This window comes from Erinaceus europaeus, unplaced genomic scaffold (assembly GCF_950295315.1).
Source record: "Erinaceus europaeus unplaced genomic scaffold, mEriEur2.1 scaffold_841, whole genome shotgun sequence".
In the NCBI taxonomy this organism is placed as follows: Eukaryota; Metazoa; Chordata; class Mammalia; order Eulipotyphla; family Erinaceidae; genus Erinaceus; species Erinaceus europaeus.
This window is the reverse complement of record NW_026648237.1, coordinates 1-17,944: the sequence shown is the minus strand read 5'-3', so window position 1 is coordinate 17,944 and position 17,944 is coordinate 1. Positions and strand designations below refer to the sequence as shown.

Here is a 17,944-nt window from a genome sequence, read left to right as displayed (position 1 = left end):
ATCCCAGACAGACAGACTCACTTGAGGCCAGGAACATCTGAGTCTATAGTGGCAGACAGCTACTTTTAAATCCAGTTCACACTAGCTTGCAATCTCATACAAATCAAAGGGTACAGTTCCGTGCCTACATGCCTATAAGCCTCACCCCACAACCCCCACCGAAGTCTCAGGGCCTTCACACCAAGGGAAGCCTCCCTCACCTGCTCCCTCCCACCACGGACAGCGACTTGGTCTAGAGTCAGTTTCTGCATGGCTCCTGACTCTGTCCAAGGGTGTCTGCTTCAGTCATTCATCTCCACAGACCTGGAAGTGCCCATAGGTTGTCTTTCTCTCCCTGCCTTGTTTCAAGTGGCACTGCCACCTCAAGTTCCAGCCACCTGGTCCCAAGAAAGAGAGAGAGAAAGAGACCACTTTGCTTCTGCAGGAGACTGGCTCCTGGCTCCCTCACAGACCTCAGCTCCCCAGGACCCCTAGCCAAAAAGGAAACTTCAAGGGAGTCGGGTGGTGGCTCAGCAGGTTAAGTACACGTGGCATGAAGTGCAAGGACCAGCATAAGGATCCGGGTTCGAGCCCCCGGCTCTCCACCAGCAAGAGAGTCGCTTCACAGGCGGTGAAGCAGGTCTGCAGGTGTCTGTCTTTCTCTCCCCCTCTCTGTCTTCCCCTCCTCTCTCCATTTCTTTCTTTCTGTTCTATCCAACAACAAAGACATCAATTACAACAACAATAATAACTACAACAATAAAACAACAAGGGCAACAAAAAGGATTAAGTAAATAAATAAATATAAAAAAATTATAAAAGAAATAAAAACGAAAGGAAACTTCCTCAGGCTCCCCCATCTCTGCCCCAAGCCCCAGAAGAGGGGTGCCTTCTGGGAGCTCAGACTCACCACCTATGGATGCCCCCTGGGTCCTCAACCCTTCCCCCTGCAGCAACCCCCAGTGAATGTCTGTGTGTCTGTCCCTTCCAATCCCTGGATCCAAGGGAGACCTGCTGGCCAACACCAGTGAGTGCCCCTCCTCTCCTGGCCTCAGCTGTCACCTGGGGGTGAGGGGGGCACAGCCAGGTGGTGGCCAGCAGGAAGCCAGGAGTTTCCAGCAGCTACTGCAAGTGGTAGGGGGTTGCCTGGCCTGGTCCCAGGGGACCTGCACCTGCTGGGGTAACAGGCCTCTCGCCATCTGGATGGAGAAGAGCTGCCAGGAGCCACTTCCTGAACAGGAAGCCACACAGGAAGGCAGAACACCCCAACGGGGGTGGTGGGGTGGTGGTGGCGGTGTTGGCCTGCAGACGCCAGCGTGCAGGGGGTCTTCCTTGAGGGGTCTTGGGGGCAGGCCTGCCACCCTTCTCCTCCCTTGGATATGGATCCCCTGTCTGTACAGGGCTCTCCGCATCCCTTTTGTGCCCCCCCCACCCATGTGGCTGCCTGGAGCAGGAGACTCAGAGCCACAAGGGCAGCAATGAAATGGGGAACCCACCCCCCATTCCAGATTCCCTCCTCTGTTCTAAGTGAAGGGGAAGGGAGAGAGTGCCCCCCAGGACACTTGACCACCTGTGGACAGTACTTGTACTGTGGACAGTACAAGCTTCTCATTGCAACCCTCTCTGAACCCTGGGCTGGGATTCAAGCCCTGATTCCACAGAGCTCCAGGCTTGTTTGTGGAAGCCTCCCGGCAGGGACAAAACAAAGCTGGGCCCCTCCTAGTGCCCGGTGCTGCTCATTCCTCCTCACTCTCTCTGAGCCTGGGACAGAGGCTCAAGTCTGCAGCTCAGTGCCAGCACAGGGTGAATGTGTGTGTGTGTGTGTGTGTGTGTCTCTGTGTGTGTGTCCATGTGTGCGTGTGTCCGTCCATCCATCTGTCCCAACTGCAAGAGCTCAGACTCACTTCTGCTAACAGAGATAAAGAGATATCTTGGACTTTGAGGCCACTGAGAGAAAGGACAGGCATGCTCCTTCTGAGTAGCTCTGGAGGGGGCACCCATCTGCAGGGAGGAGGAGGGAGACAGGGAGCCCAAGAAGCCAAGACTGGCAGAGAAGCCCCCTCAGCGTGGACGTGCAGGAGCCAGCTGTTGGCCTGTGCCACCCTCTGCTGGTCACTGCAGGTACTGACCACAGCGGGCCAGAGCCAGCCTCAGAGCAGAGGGCAGAGGGCCAGTGACATATCTCAGATTCGCTCAGACCAGCTCCTCCACCCGTCCTAGAACGCCCCACTAACACCGCTCAAGGTTCTGGGTGGCCCATGGGTGAGACTGGGTGTTCCCATGCCCCCCACCCCCACTCCTCAGCATGACAGACAGCGCCCGTCCACACCAGGCTCTCCGCAGCGGCCCTCCCCTCAACTACCACAGTGAGTTTGCAGACCCTCCTAAACCTGCCCCTTCTGGCCTCCTGGTGGCAGCATTCTGTGCAGTGACCCCGAAACGTGGGGAGCTCCAGGGTCCTCTGACTCCAGCCCTTGCAGCCAGCTGCTAGTAAGTGACCACATGCTGCTGACAGGCTTGCAGACATGAGGGGGATTCTGTGTGTCCACACAGACAGAGATGGGCTGTCTGTCCACCCACTCACCCACCAGTCTGGCACCCTCCCTCCCATCCATCCATCCATCCACCCATCCATCCATCCATCCATCCATCTATCCATCTATCCATCCAGTCTTTCCATCTTTCCATCCAGTCTTTCCATCTTTCCATCCATCCATCCATCCTCCATCCACCCATCCAGTCTTTCCATCTTTCCATCTCCCTATCTATCATGTCTCTGCATCTGTCTGCCTATCCACATTCATCTACTCTTCAGTCTATATCACCCACTCACTCTATCACCCATCCGTCTAACCATCTGTCTGCTTGCCATCTGTCTGTCTATCTATCTATCTATCTATCTATCTATCTATCTATCTATCTCTCTATCCATTCACCTTCTCTGTCATGTATCTATCATCCGTCTTCATCTGCTTGACCACCTATCTATCCATCCATCCACTATCTCCATCTATCTGTCCACCCATCATCTGTCTATATGTCTATCTCCACATAACAAACTTTAAAGGATCATAGTAGTATTGTGCTCAGATTGTGATAAAGTAACAAACCACAGAAAATTCCATGGGCTGCTTTCGTCCCCACAGCCCTCAAGCCGCTGAGTGTGAGTGTCTCCTGACGTCTCTTGCTCATTTAAACTGACCCAGACTCTTTAGAATTGAGGCGGCCAATGCAGACCACACTCAGGCCAAAATTGTGAACCCCTCCACCCCCAACATTCTGCCTCCTGCTGACTTCAACTGGACTGAGAAACATCTCTGTGTGGCCATGGCGCCTGGCCAGTGGGTGCTGCCCGGGGGAGCCCACCGTGACTGGGCCCTTCCTCAGGGCCAGGCTATAAAATGACCTTGCTCAGACTCTCCACTGCTGTGTCCTGCACACGCCACGCCTGTCTGCAAATACTCACTCCCTAAATGCCTCTCAGCCACGCCTGCTCAGGATGCAAGGACCCAGGTTCAAGGCCCCAGTCCCCACCGGCAGGGAGGGCACTTCACAAGTGTTGAAGCAGTGTTGCCTGCAGTGTCTCTCTGTCTTTCCTCTCTGCCTTCTTCCTCTCTCGATATCTCTGTAGCTATCTAAAGTAATAAATATATTAAAATAATTCAAAAACAGATACATAAAAGGAGAGAAAAAGGACCATCCCAGAGCAGTGGAATCATGTGGCTATGAAACGCACATGCCAAGATAAAAAATAAAAAACCATCACATCTTAATGCTTTTTTCAAAACACCAAGCTGCAGATGCTACCATGATGCCAACCTGACTTCCCTGGGCAGACAAGCCCACCAGTGTGTCCTGGAACCCCACCTCCCCAGAGCCCTGCCCCACTAGGGAAAGAGACAGAGACAGGCTGGGGGTGTGGATCCACCTGCCAACACCCATGTCCAGCAGAGAAGCAATTACAGAAGCCACAACTCCCACCTTCTGCTTCCCATAGTGACCTGCCAGGAGCCATTTCTCTGCTTGATAGAAGATAATCTTTGAAACAATAGAAGCCCTCGAGACAAGTTTTCATTTCCCCCACGGGCAGGCCATTTCCCCTCAGGTAGGCCATTTATCAGAAAGCAAGTGACACACCACATAGTTGTGGTAAAAAACATGGTTTTGGCCATTGTATGTTGCAAGGAACATTCCAACCTGATGATTGCTCCCCCCCCAGCACTTCCCCCTTCCCCAAAGCCTTATAATGCCTGTGAACACAATAAAATTTTGCAGCTTGATCGGAATCCTGTCTTGCTGTCATTCCTTGTGTCTCCTGTTCCTTTCATTCCAGGTTCTTGGGTTCCTAGCCCCTGTTCACGCCCTGCTGGCCGGGGCATCTGGCGCCCGAACGTGGGGCGAAGAAGCCTTCTGGACCTAGGAACACCGCTGATCGAGAGGATAGGCCTATCCGAATTCACTGAGCCACCGTGGCTGAGGGAGCAACGCACAGGCTCGCATAGATTGTCACGGAACTGCCCGGCCGTGAGTCGCATCTGGAGGAGTGTCACAGTGGCGAGGTAAGCACTACCATGGGACAGGAATTTAGTAAACAAGATCTGTTTATTAAAGGACTCAGGGAGTCCCTCAAGACACGAGGAGTAAGGGTTAAGAAAAAGGATCTCAAGAGTTTTTTTTTTTTTGTGAGTGATGTTTGTCCATGGTTTCCCTTAGAGGGGACTATTGATGAAAAAAGATGGGCTAGAGTAGGAAACTGTTTAAGATTTTTATGAGACCTTTGGTCCAGAAAAGATTCCAGAAAAGGCTTTTTCTTATTGGAATTTAGTAAATGATATACTCAAAGTCTATAAACATTGTCCTGATGTACAGTGAGTCATGAGAGAGGGAGAAAAAGTCTTACAGGGAGACTCCCGGCCACCTTCTGTTTGTGAGTCTGTCTCTATTCCCATGCCTGATTCAGGAGACCCCACCCCTGAGGCCACCTGCTAAGTGCCCTCCTGTTAACATTTACCCCTCTTTGACAGCCTTAAGACCCCCTGCAACTAGCACAAAAAACAGCTTCCCTTAGAAAAGTAGTAAAAAAAAAAAATGAGAGCATTTACAATTAGTTAAAGAACTGTGGGCTCTTGATTTGGCATTATCTTAAAATTAGCCAGCCAAAAAGATCCAGCTTTTTCCCCTCTACTCTCAGAAAGCATTAAACCAGTTCTGAGTGAGATCTTATCTGGCTAGCAAGCTATTCTTTAAAGAAAGAATGAAATCAATCAAACAAGACGTTCTCTTTAACTTAAAAGCTATTAATCAGAGAACCAGTACACACTTTTGATAGAAATTTAATGATTTGTTTCTTTAAAACTGTAAAATGTACCTTAGCCCAGAAAAAGAACTTTCAAAGATTTTTCTCCGTGCTTCTCTGTGCGTGGCGGTAAACTAAGCCCGCCTGTTCCATCCGCACAGCCAATCACAGCACAGAGCTCCTGCTCTACAGATTGGCAAAGACTTCAGTCAGTCATCCCCTAAGCCACAAACGCCCCTGGGGGTGGGTGGGTGGAGTGGCTGAGTTAGAAATCCAATAGCCGTTTTTCAAAGGGAAAATTTTTCTTTTCACCAAGAATGTCTGTTTTAAGTCTGTGTGCTAAGCTTGTTTTCATTAATGTGTGTTAACCCCTAAGTAACTAAAGTTTGTTTTAAGTTTTAAATAAGATTTAGTTAAGCTAAATGTGGTTTTAAAGATCCCGACTCATAGAGTTGGCACACCTTTACCAAAGTAAACATGTAGGACAGTTTCATCCTTCTGATAGCTAATATCAGCATCAATTCATTAGTTAAAAGATTTTCTGAGATCTCTAGGCATGGTAAAATGCCCCTGCAGTCTCTCTCACTCTTGTGAGAATTATAAACCTTATCAGCACCCTAATACCAACTGCCACTATTGGTAACAAAATCCATGCTTGAATTGGCTTTCTAATAACCCAGTCTGGGTAGAGCAGGGGCCTTGCCAGGAAAAAAGGGTTAAACGTGCTATTCCTGGCCTGACAAAAATTTTTCATTTGGCAGATGTGATTCAACAAAATTATTTAGTGCAAAATGGTCATCTTAAAGAAATGTTAACAGTAAAAATTTATTTTAAACATTTCAGCTATAAGGTTTATTTTAGCTTTTTAAGTTACCTATCCAAATCAAAGTAAAAGATAAATTAAGTTGTGTACCCACCCTTGTTCATAGCTGCCCTAAGGGTGTGATAGCTTTGTGATAAGCAAAGATCCTAACAAACAAAGTTTAACATTTTACTTAAAATTGTTTGAGTGACTCCAAAAAAAAAAAAAAAGGTTTTAAAATACTTTCTCAACTAAACGGGCAAAACTGGCTTGGGTTAGTAAAAGATAACACAATGGTTATGTTAATTATTTACATGCCAAAGGCTTTTGCTATGATAAATGAGGTTTAATTTAAATATGTAAAAAAATTTTTCCAGATAAAACTTATCAAATAAATATGAGACAGCCTAATTTAGAGCTGTATAGATGTTTTAGCTAACCTTTTTACATTTTATTCAAAAAGTATGCCCCTGGTTTTCCCTGAGAAAGAACTTTAGATATTAAAACATAAGAGAGACTAGGTAAAAAGTTACAAGAGTTTTATGTCTGATATAGTCTGAAATGCTCTGGTTAAAACTTTTATTTTAAAACTTGGTAAGAGATTTTTTTTATCTTACTCATGAGCTAGTTACTTTTGCTTTTACAGTGACTCCTTCTGATAAAGTTGTTACTGAGATAACTCCCCTATTTAGAAAGACTACAAAAATTATTATCAAATAATTGGCTTCTGAAAAGTACAGATTCTACATGTCAAACTTTAATCAGTTCTTTTAGAGAGTAAAAACTTATCTGGCTTGTTTTAAGACACTGCCAGAGGTTTATTCTTGATAAATTAAGGTAATACATGGTGCTTCTGGTCTGACAGATTTGTTTTGACAAATCCTGATTTAACAAAATTAGTATTTTGAACATATAAGCTATGAGGTTTTATTTTAGCCTTTTAAGTTGCTATATTAGAGTTCTAAGGAACAAAATCTATTAAGAGTTTTATATCTATGCTTACTCATGATAGCCTTGTGATGAGTAAAGATCTTAATAAACTAAGTTATAGTACTGTGCTTAAACTGTCTAATCATTTTGAAATAATGCTAAAAAATGGTAAACATTTTATCATGTCAACACATTAGGTATTGACTTTCTATAACACATTGGTATATTTTAATAAAGAACCTTCTAAAATCATAAAACTCAAGCCAATTCTAACCATTAGATCATCAATTAAGTTGGTACAAGTTCTCTCCCTAAGTAAATAATTATAGGTACATCTGCACATGAAGAACTGACTGCTTATATGGTAAGATTTAAAACTAAACATTTTTCATTTTTTATTTATGGGTGTGTGATGACTCCTAAAGTCACTCATATACTAAAATTTTTCTCATTTATTTACAAGCCTCTTAAAATTATAACGCTTGACCTGCCATAGTGAGAATACTTTACTGGCTCCTGCATTGTTTAATTAAGATCCTGCTATTCAGACTTTTAAGATTAATCTCCATTGATAAAAGCCAATGCTCTCTGACAGATTGATGTAATTCACCTGCCCATGTTTAGTACACAAAAACTTTTTTTTTCTCAGTTGGTATTGTTTCCAAATTTATGTGGCCTACAGCTCAAACAAGAAAAACTAAAACCCTTAAGCTCAATTAATAAAAAAAGAGGGGGAATGCACCCCCCAGTATTCAGTTGGCTAAAGTGTCAATGAAGTAACTATATTAAACCTTTTTAATATTTACAAAAATTCGAATTGTCCATTTATTGTAACTCATTGACAAAGCAAACCAATTTTCCAGTCACAGAGACATATTCCTTTTTTCTCTTTTTCAACACTGGATGTCCATGTTTGTTTTCCTTTTATTATGGTGGATGACATTATTGCTCTTGCAAAATCCACAGAGTCCCTGTTGGCAAGTCCTTACCACAAAGGACCCCATGGCAGTATATAGTCCAGCTAACTGCACCAGCCTATCCAGGTCTTCTCTTTCTGCTGACCTACCACTGCTGACTTCATCTTTGCATGTTTATTGACTGCTCACTTTTCTTAAAATATTCCTCATGTTCAAGGAACCTCACCTAATGTGTATGCACCTCCTCTGTGTTTTGGTACAACACCATCCTATATTTTCATGTCAGTTCTTCTCTACCAGGTCCTTGACTCCTAGTTTTGATTATTCCACAGTTGACCCTCTATGAAGAAGAAAAATTTCATCAGTTGGCGCTGATGACCACCAGAGGACCAGACGTGCTGTGTTTCTTCCCCTGGACATCACATCCACTGACTGCTCTCCTTAGACTTGCTGGTGGCACGCTAGGAAACTCTATATATTCCTCCTATGAATTTTCTGACAAATTACCACAGGTTATAGACTCCACTACAAATAGTCTTGAGTCACTACAGAGCCCTTTATGGGACCCTTGATTAGTCTTCTGTTAATGATTACCTTAGGACCCTTTTTAAAAATAAGATTACTGATTTTGTAAAATGGCAAATTGACTCCTTGGCATCAAAACCCTTACAAATACATTATCATAGATTTGATTTGGCTGACAGAGGCCTGGCTGAACCCGAGGGTGACAGACCTCCCTTTCGGATGGCATAAAACTCAGAATTATGCATTGAGACATCCAACCTTGGCAGGGCAAGGACACCAGTAAGGGGTGCGAGGCAAAGCACTGCAGGGGGAGGACCCTATCGTCTGCCTCTGAGTCCCCCCGTGAAGCAAACCTGATTTGCATGGAGGTTGGTGTCAGCAACAAAAAACTTCTGCCTTGAAGTTGTCTGCACCCTGGAAACTGTGGCTGTGTCTCCCCTCCCCAAAAAGACACCAAGAGCCTTATAAGATGCGGGAAGACTGGTTTTACATTCACCCTGCGGAGGAATCGGGTCAATACTTCTCCCCTCTGGTTAATGCCCACCAAAACTGCTGTTAAGGTCTCTACCCCTCACCCCTGATTTCCTGCCTCAGTCAAATTATAACGAAAGGAGGAATGACCCTGGGTCCATACTCCCAGAGGGATACAGAACAGGAATTTTACCCCCTTGGAGCTCCAGTGGCGCAGCGGTACTTATACAGGAATTTTACCCCTCTTATCCTATGGTTTTGTCGATATTTTCTATTTTTTATCTTAGAAATAAGGTAAATTAAAATAAAATTTAAAAGAAAGAAAGAGGGAGTTAGGTGGTAGCACAGCGGGTTAAGTGCACATGTTGCAAAGCACAAGGACCGGTGTAAAGATCCCGGTTCGAGCCCCCGGCTCCCCACCTGCAGGGGAGTCGCTTCCCAGGCGGTGAAGCAGGTCTGCAGGTGTCTGTCTTTCTCTCCCCCTCTCTGTCTTCCCCTCCCCTCTCCATTTCTCTCTGTCCTATCCAACAATGACGACATCAGTAACAACAATAATAACTACAACAACAATAAAAAGACAACAAGGGCAACAAAATGAAATAAATATTTTTTAGAAAGAAAGAAAGAAAGAAATGACCCTGAACGGTGGAGCAGTGCTCTGCTGGCCTGTGATGGTTAGAAACCAGCAGAGGGGGATCTTGGCTGCTTTGCGGGCAGCCCTGGGAAACTGTGGCTCATGTCTGTCACCCTGGGGGGTGTGTGTGTGACACACTGCATGTCCTCACAGCGGCCTGGCTGCAGCTCTGCACAGTGACCACCAGGTGGCATCCTGTCACCTGGACACCACAGCCCCAGGCCGGGGGAGCCCCGGAGCCCAGAGCCCCTCACACTGAGCTCAGTCCAGGCCCTGCTGCAGGGAGGGGCTTCACACACACTGAGCCAGGCCTGGGGGTGGGCGGTGGTGCACTGAATGCACACATTACCATGTGCAAGCAGCCAGGTTCAAGTCCCGGATTCCCAGCCTGCAGGTGGGAGCTTCACAAGGGGTGAAGCAATGCTGCAGACCAGTCCATCTGTCTGTCTGTATCTATTTCCCCCTTCCTTCCCAATCTCTCTCTGTCTCTATCATCTCTGTGAGAGAGAGAGAGAGAGAGAGAGAGAGAGAGCCAGTCCTCTGAGTTCCAGCAAGTGCCCAGGGGAGGGGTGTGCACAGGGGGAGGGAGCAGGACCTGCCTTCTGTCTGCTTAATCACAGCCCCAGCTTGAGAGACCTGTTCTCAGCTCCATCAGAGTTTCTACACAAACCCACAACTGCAGGATTCCCTCACTTTCTTTTTTAAAAAGATTTTATTTACTGATTTGTGAGAAAGATAGGAGGAGAGAGAGAGGACAGACCAGACATCACTCTGGCACATGTGCTGCTGGGACTGAACTCAGGACCTCATGCTTGAGAATCCTTTATCCGCTTGAGAATCCTTTATCATGCTTGAGAATGCTTTATCCACTGTGCCACCCCCCAGACCACAGGATTCCCGACTTTCTTAGCTGATTATTATTGTTGTTGTTGTTATCACACTGTCGAGACCTTGATCATGCATGCTTTTAGTGCTCTGGCTTGCTTTTTTTCATTCAAAAGTGAGGGAGAGGGGAAGGGGGAGGGGGAGGGAGTCAGAGCACCAGAGCTTCTTCTATTGTCATGGGGCTTTCTATATGACGCCAGGGTTTGAACCTGGGCTCTGTGCATAGCAAGGCACACACCAGATCTGCTGAGCTAGCTCTGGCCCTCTTTCCTAAAAGAGAAACCAGCAGCCGTGACTTTCTCATGAAAACCACAGCTTCTACTAATAATAATTTTGGGAAAAAAAAATGACTCCCTGGGGGGACTAAAGAGCTAAAGAGGAAGGACAGACTGCAGGGGAAGAGGTCAAATGGAAGCCAGCAGAGAATGGACCTGCCCCTCCCCAGCACCCCACATCTCTGAAAAAATGCGCAGGTGGGAGCACAGGTGGAACCTGGAGCAGGTGGGACAGAGTGAATGAGCATCCTGGTCCGGAACAGGCCTGGGCACAGGGTCCTGCAGAGTGAACAGAGTGTGGCACTGCCCCCAGCTATGGCCCTAGGCTGCCCGGCTTGCTGGCCTCTCTTCCCCAGGATGCTGGCCAGGGGTCTCTGGAAGAGACGGAGCAAGATGAGCCTTCACGCACGCAAGCACATGAGCCCCCGAGATTCACCCTCATGCCCCCCCAAAACCATCGAGAGGGACTGGAGACTCTGCTAAAGGCCCCTGACTGTCCCAGCCCCGAAGGCACACAAGACTTGGCCCTGAGCTACATCTCCGCCCCTTGTCCCGCCTCACCACACCTGGGGAACAGCACACAATACAGTGACCACCTCTCAGGCCTTTTGTTCCCAGGAGTTCTTGGACCCGCACTGCACTCTGCGGACCCCCAGACGCTGGAGACAGAGGAGCAGGGGAGTCAGCCATGTCACAGGGCAGGCCTGAGGCTGGGGGCTGAGCTCTGGGCAGCCACCCTCAGTGGCATCCTGTCCACCAAGCATGCCTTCATGCTGGACTGACCGTGGTTCCAGTCCCCCCATGATCCCAGGAAGCTGGGAGACCTGTATGCTGTGTCCTCAATGACTCATCTCACTCATCCCCCCCTTTTTTTTGCCTCCAGGGTTATCACTGGGGCTCAGTGTCAGCACTATGAAGCCACTGCTCCTGACAACCTTTTTTTCCCCATATTATTGAACAGGATAGAGAGAAATGGAGAGAGGAGAGGGAGAGAGAGGGAGAGGGAGAGAGAGAGAGAGAGACCTGCAGACGTGTTTCACCGCTTGTGAAGTGTCCCCCCAGCAGGTAGGGAGCTGGGGGTTCAAACCCGGATCCTTGAGCAGGTCCTTTTGCATAGTTCTAGGTGTGCTTAACCAGCCACGCTACCACCTGGCTGGCCTCCCCCTCCTTTACTTCTTCACTTCCTAACACCTGCAGCACTGTGTTCAACTCACCCCAGCTTCCCGCAAGCAAACTGGGATGCGGGTCCTGGGGCCCCACCTGCAGGAGCTCCGGGCCATCCGCTGGGAGGAGAGTCCTGTGTGCTCTGGCCTCAGGCCCATCCTCTGCGGCACAGCTGCCCGTGAGTGCAGCCCTCCTAACTGTGGTAGAGAGGTGTCCTTAGGACACGGAATGGCCCACTGACAGCCACTGCGGGTGCCATGAGTTCAAAGTGTCTGTCTGCTCTGCCTCAGCCTGTGCTGTGGCCCCAACCCCAGTCTTCCTCCCAGAACCCACAGCCCGCCCAGCAGCAGGGTGCTCAGCCGATGTCCTATGACCATTCAGACACACCTCCACCATCCATCCGCCCATCCGTCCGTCCATCCATCTATCTGTCCATCCTTTCATTCATTAGTCCAACCATCCATCCACCAACTTACTCATCTATACATCTGCCCATCCATCCATCCATCCATCCACCCATCCATCTACTTATCCATCCATCTATCCATCCACCCATCTATCCCTCCATCCACCCATCCATCCATCCATCCATGCATCCATCTTTCCATCCACTTATTCATCCATTCTTTTTTACTTCAATCCTTCCTTCTATCCATACCTTGTCCTTTCCATTTTTCCTTCCTCCCACCCATCCACCTTCTTCTCTTCCTTTCTTCATTTTTTCTGCAGAGGCAGAGGGCTCCTCTGAACCTCAGGAGCCTGAACTGTTAGAGATGCAGAGGTTTTGGGGCTCTGTGTGTGTGTGGGGGGAAGGACATTACGTAAATGGAGAAAAGTTTCTATTTAAAACAAGGACCTATTTAAAAAGTCGCAGCATGTTCCTGAATTCCTTCTAGGAACACTGTGTGTTCGGCCTGAGCCTCTGCCACCGGTAGGCAGGTCCTCAGGATGGTGGGGGCTCAGGGGACCACACTTCTAAGTGTCCCAAGTGTGTCTCCAGCTTGCCCTGCCAACACCCACAGGCAGAGAGCAGGCTGTGTACCGAGGCCTCTGGGCCTCTGGGCCTCTGGGTCTCAGCCCTCAGATCACATCTCAGGCCCTGCTCAGGGAGACGGAGCATCTACCACGCCTGGAGTTGAACTCAGAACCTCGCGCTTCAAGTCCGGGGCTCTAACCATGGTGGCACCTACCAGGCCTCAAGAGGGGCCCTGAGCCCGGGAAAAAGGGAGATGAACAGCCCAGGGCAAGATGAATTGTCCACTCCCGGTCGTACACTGGACACGCACGAGACAGACTAAGGGGGTGTGGAATGAAGAGAGCCTCTGAAAAACAAAATCTGGGATGCACACAACTGTACAGCCGCCACATGGGGAGTTCTTCAGTCCTCTGTGTGTGTGTCCGTCTGTCCATCTGTCCGGCCAGGTCTGGGCTCCAGGCTACAGTTTTCATTCAGGGACAGAAAGGAGAGAGGCAGCACAGCTCCAGAGAGCTGCCCCTGGTGCCATGGTGCCTCCTCCATGGTACTAAGGGTTATGCCTAGAAAAACTCTTCAGGACACCCCCCCCCATTGTCCCAGGGCCTGCAGGGGGCTCTCTGCTCTGATCTGCTGCTGGGTTCTCTTGCCCCAAAGCCACCTGACACTACCAGCCGCCTGCCCAGATGCCCACTGCCCCTGGGACTGAGTGTGGGGCCAATGCCAATGGGGCTGTACGTAGGGGTCCCCAGGACTGTGGCAGCCCCGGTCCACTCCCCTGCTCCCCAAGGCCTTGCTCAGGGCTGGATGGGCTGGATAGCAGCCTGCCTGCACACCCATCTCTGTGGCCTGTGAGTCCCCAGGGTGTACTGCCTTCTCCCTGCCAGCACTGCCCTCACCGCCAACTTTCCTAAACTCGGAGGAGGCCCTGCCTGGCAGGGCTGAGCTTGTCCTCGCTGCCTGAGGACTGACTGGCTGGCACAGATCCTGGCAGAGCCGGAAGACAGCTCCCAGGGGCCCTGCCTGGCAGGAGTCCCGGCCACTGCATCCCCTGTACTTTGCTCTGACCACCCCTCGCCAAGTTCAGCAGAAGGGCAAGTCCTGTGGTCTGGCAGCTCAGCTATGTCCACACTATGTCCAGCCAGCGTCACTGGGACTTTAGCCTGTGCCATTCCACTGCTCCTAGCAGCTCTTTTTTGTCCCCCAGACAGAGGGTGAAGGATAGAGGAGAGATAGAGGGAGAGACACAGGAGAAGGAGAGACACCACAGCACTGCTCCACCACCCCTGAAGCGCCCCTTGGCCTGGGGTTCTCAGATGGTGCCTGGGGCTTGAAGCCAGACCCTTGTGCCTGGTGAGGTGGTGCTCTGCTAGGCGAGTCAGTTTTTTTTTTTTTAAATCTTCTGGGAGCCGGGTGGTAGCGCAGCAGGTTAAGCGCACGTGGCACAAAGCACAAGGACTGGCTTAAGGATCCCGGTTTGAGCCCCTGGCTCCCCACCTGCAGGGGAGTCGCTTCACAGGCGGTGAAGCAGGTCTGCAGGTGTCTGTCTTTCTCTCGCCCTCTCTGTCTTCCCCTCCTCTCTCCATTTCTCTCTGTCCTATCCAACAACAACATCAATAACAACAATAACAACCACAACAACAATAAAAAGACAACAAGGGCAACAAAAAGGGAAAATAAATAAATAAAATTTAAAAAAATCTTCTAATTTTCACTAGATATGACAGAGAGAACACGAGAGAGGACAGGGAGACAGAGAGAGGGAGAGACAGAGAGACATTTGCCAGCCTGCTGCTTGTGAAGCAGACCCCCAGCAGGTGGGGAGCAGGGGGCTTGAACCTGGGTCCTTGCGCTTGGTGATGTGTGAGCTTAACTGGGTGAGCTGCTGCCCGGCCCGAGTCAGCTTTCTCTCTGTAACCTCACTCCCTCCCAGTCCCCCTCATCTGCACCCCCACCGCCAGCCAGGAGCCAGGCTCCCAATCCGCCCGCCCTGCAGAGGGCACTGAGCTTCTAGAGGCACTTGGGAGGCACTCACATGTCCTCAGCGCCCTGGTCCTACTTGAGAAAGGCCGTCTGTGTCCCTCTAGCATATAAACCAGATGCACCACCGCCCGGCCCCTCCCTGTAATTTCTCTGATCAGACAGAAACTGAGAGGGGAGGAGGAGGAGGAGGAGAAGAGAAAGAGAGAGAGAGAGACCTGCAGACCTGCTTCAGTATATGGCCAGGCACACCTGCTACCAGATGAGTTATCTCCTGCGCCCGTCCCCCCGTCTTCTTCCCTTTTTGTATTTGGTCACTGGGGGCCTCACACATATGTACATTCACTCCCCCTCTGACCTTTGCAAATCAGTAAGACACAGGGAAAGACACACAGTACTGAAGCCTCCCCCAGTACCATAGGGCCTCTCATGTGGTGTCTGCCAGGCAAGGCCCGTGAGCTATCTCACCAGGAGCCCAAAGCTCACAGCCTCTGCAGCCCCGTGGCTCTCAGCTGCTGCTTGTTGGGCTTTAAGGCGGGGAGGGGGGTTTCTCTGCACCCCCATCCTACTCACTACCTCTCACCCTCAGCACCACACTGAGCTGAGCCAGCTTATAAAACCCCATCAGCTCAAAGTGGAGCCCAAGGCTCAGAGAAGTGTGGTGACCTTCCCAGGTGACAGCCTGTCACAATGGCAGGAGGACTAGCATCTTGGCACCCCCCAGCCCACCCCCCGCCCTCCAAGAATGCCCAGCCCAAACCCTCCAGCCTCTACTCCCCCTCCTCCAAGTTAGCAAAAGGAGAATCTTTTCCCAGTGGTCCTGACTTCTCCACCAGCTATCTGGCCTTCCTGCTGTTTAAGCCCACTTCCCGGAGGTGTGGGGGGAGGGGGAGGGGGTCTGGGGGCAGGCAGGTACCCCCCCACCCCAATACCTGCCTGCCTGCTAGCATGTTCCTGCTGTGTGCTCAGCCCTGCAGATGTGACCATGTTTGGGCATGAAGGCTCCAGAGGGGACCGCCTGGGAGCAGGCTTCCTGCTGGAGCTCAGGCCGCCTCCCTGGGTGGGGCCAGCCGCAGGGGATCCCAGGCACTGTGAGTACTGAGCACACAGCACTGGGGTGGCGACAGGGGCCTCTCATGCTGGGCTGTCGGCAGGAGCAGGGGGGGGGGCGGGGGGAGGACCAGCAGGGTGGGAGGTGGCAGAGGGCCCCCATCCCCTAGGGATGTCCCTCAGGGTTTAAGGACCCAGAGGCAGCAGCTTCAGTGCCACTCGTGACGGGACTGCGGGAATAAGGCCGAGTTCTGTGGCCACCCAGCTGTCCAAGGGGTCATCTCTGGCCCCTGGGCTCCCAGGGCAAGAGCTGACCCCTTGGCACTTGTCACCAGGGGAGCTCAGGGACAAAAAGAGGTTCAGAGAGCTACAGGGTCCAAAGTCTTGAGGTCTCTTCTCTTTTCTCTCTTTTTTATTTTATTTTATTTTGTATTATCATTAGTGGATAGAGACAGCTAGAAACCAAGGGGGTAGGGAGAGACAGAGAGGGAGAGACAGAGAGACAGCTGCAGACCTGCTTCACCACTTGCAAAGCTTCTCCCCTGCAGGTGGGGACTGGGGGCTCAAACCGGGGTCCATGCTCACTGTAACATGTGCTCGAACCAGGTGCGCCATCACCCGGCCCCTCTTCTCCTTTTTTATTTCTCCTCCTCCTCCTTTTCCTCCAGGGTTATTGCTGGGGCTCAGTGCAGGCACTACAGATCCACCACTCCCAATGGCCAGGTTTTCCTTCTTCTCCCCCCCCCCCCATTTTTATAGGACAGAGAGAAACTGCGAAAGGAAGAGGAGACAGAAATGAAGAGGGAGAGAGAGACACCTGCAGACCAGCTGCATTGCCTGTGAAAGTTTCCCTTCTGCAGGTGGAAAGCAAAGGCTTGAACCCGGGTCCTTGCATACCTGCGTTACTGCCCTGCCCCTCTGTCACCTCTTAATCAAACCAGCTATTGTTCATCCAGGCACTTTGATGGTCATGCAGCGTTTGCTTAATTTTCATCCCGGTTTTTGCTTGTTTTACAAGAGAGAGAGAGAGAGATTCACCTGAGAGAGAGAAGTCACAGCTTTCCTCCGGTACACACACCACCAGAGATCAAACGGCCAGATGTGGGGGAGGGGAGCCTCAGGCATGCAAGGCCTGTGCTCTACCAGCTGTGTGATCTCCCCAGACACAATACCCAGACATTGACAGTTTGCTTAGACTCTATCAGTGCCCTCTGAACCATGCAGCCCTGAGGCTGGGGCCTATGAACCTAGAGACGGGATCCCCAAAGGGCAGCCCCCCCCCCCGAGGACCCCCAACTCTCCCGGGAAGGAACAGGCTGACCTCAATCCTCCACATCCCCAGAGCAGGTACCGGTCACCCCACATCCACCTGCCCCTGCACTGACCTGCCGTGCCATCCCTGCCTCTCTGGCCCAGCAGTGACGGCCAGGCCCCGGCAGACATGGGGAAGAAGCTGGTGATGGCCCAGAGGCGGGGAGAGACGCGAGCCCTGTGCCTGGGCGTGGCCATGGTGCTGTGCGCAGCTATCACCTATTACATCCTGTGCACCACGCTCCTGCCTCTCTACCAGAAGAGGTAGGGCTCCCCTGGACCCTCATGCCAGGCGGGGAGGGGCAGTCTTTGCCCTGAGGGCCCGGGGAGGGGGGCTGGTCTCTGCCTGGGGTTCCTGGACGTGGAAGGACAGGGTGGGTGCACCCAGGACATGGAGCTCAGAGGGCCCTGCACAGCCTGGCACCTCCCAGCCTAGCCTCCCCTCCAAGGCCCCTGGATGCTCACCCCCTAGAGTCTCCTCGGGGGGCCATCTGCTCCCTGGAGCTCTGCACAGGACTCCTTGTGCCTCTCCTGAGGGTTCGGCTCAGACCCTGCCTGGTATGGGGGACAGTTCAGTGTGGGCAACGTGGGCGGTTCTGGGGATGAGTCACTAGTGCTGCCCCTTCTGGCTCATCTCCACAGCCTGGCCTCCCTGGTCTGGTGGCTCTGGCCTGGGAATCCTCCCCAGGGAGGCCCTGCAGGGAGCCCTGTGCAAATCAGGAGCCCTTCCTCCTAGGCACCCTCCCCCCTGC

At 50.8% G+C, this 17,944-nt stretch overlaps 1 long non-coding RNA gene across 3 annotated transcripts in view; it reads right to left on the bottom strand.

Annotated features, from left to right (window-relative positions):
• The window catches only part of LOC132536690 (uncharacterized), a 35,376-nt gene extending 17,619 nt beyond the window's left edge, over positions 1-17,757 (bottom strand). For 2 of the 3 annotated variants that reach the window (XR_009548175.1, XR_009548176.1), the window contains exons 1-2: positions 17,658-17,757; positions 13,210-13,314 (exon numbers count right to left, since the gene is read on the bottom strand). This is a non-coding gene — a long non-coding RNA (uncharacterized LOC132536690). Of the gene's footprint in view, positions 1-13,068; positions 13,169-13,209; positions 13,315-17,657 lie in introns of those variants that run through there. The other variant, XR_009548174.1, reaches the window with a different exon arrangement.
• Positions 17,758-17,944: the final 187 nt, after the last annotated feature.